Here is a 1,358-nt window from a genome sequence, read left to right as displayed (position 1 = left end):
GCGCCATAGACCTCCATTATTTGAATGTCAGCAGACAGCAAGAAGCCTCCCAGATCTCCAGATGCATTTGAGATATCAAAAAAGTACACCAGAGTGTTTTTCAGCATGGGGGTGAGTAGAAAATGAAGGCTAATCATGTTTTGGGTGTACTATTCCTTTAAGAACTGCATTATCAATGGAAAAGTCTGGAGTGGAACCATTAGAACCATTAGAGAGAATAATAAAACAACTGATGATTTTACACAATCTTCCAATTGTTTCCCGATTTAATACCAAAGCCATAATGTTCCAGTGTTAACGTGATCAACTGTTGTTCTATTGAATTTAAGTCTTGTTGAAATCCAACTTGAAAACGAAGCCTTCATCTCATATAAGCCCTCTGCATCCAATTAGATTCATGACAAGCCTTATGTCATTATGAGAATAACGAGCCACAGAAGCTGCTGGGTTACAGCTGTAAGCTTTGCCTGATGAACACTTTTCCTTCTTCTCAGTGTTTGGAAATGTCATGAAGACAAATTAAATCTTCCACGTGAGGAACTTGATTAAATCGCCTCATTCTCAACATTTTTTGAAATTAAGGGGGAATGTTTACCGTTAAAATAGTTCCAACTAAAGGTTTAAGTGTTAAACTCACTGAGGTGTGTTTGTTTAATGTCTATTTTATTTTTCTGATATTTTTCTTTATGAGCAGACGTTTATCCTAAAGACCAACTTATTCATTTTCTTTAATGTTTTATTTTTCTATTTTTAGAATGAGTTTTACAAATGGCATTTTGCAGGTCACATTTTGTTCTCTTCATTATCCAACAACAAATGTTGACTGACAACTAAAATGTTCCAAAAAAGTAAAAAAAATAAACCACTGGACCTTGTTTTCCAAGTTTAGAATGTTTCGTTATGTTTTTAAACTTGGAAAACAAAGTCAAGTTGGTTTTTATTTTACTTTTTTGGAATGACTATAACCTGGATGACTGAGAATCTTCACCACCATACTAAAATGTCATTTATAATATCCATGCAGACAATGTGATCTGTAAAACACAGTTAAATAGAACACAATTTGTAAATTTCATTCTGAAAAAATAAGAATAAAACATTTGAAGAAATTGAATATGAAAAAAATGGTTTAAAAGAATAAGATATGAATAAATATGAATATATATGAATATGAATAAAGATAATTGTTTCAAAATTAACAAATTAGAGCAATATGGGATCAGGGGACTGGCACTAGAGTGGGTAAGAAGTTATTTAAAAAACAGGAAGCAATTTGTGAAGATGGGAGCTCATCAGTCAAGATGTTTGGACATTGTGTGTGGTGTACCACAGGGGTCGGTCTTGGGTCCTAAATTATT

Source organism: Cyprinodon variegatus, unplaced genomic scaffold (genome assembly GCF_000732505.1).
Source record: "Cyprinodon variegatus isolate N-32 unplaced genomic scaffold, C_variegatus-1.0 Scaffold1764, whole genome shotgun sequence".
Lineage (NCBI taxonomy): Eukaryota > Metazoa > Chordata > Actinopteri > Cyprinodontiformes > Cyprinodontidae > Cyprinodon > Cyprinodon variegatus.
This window is presented reverse-complemented; position numbering follows the sequence as displayed.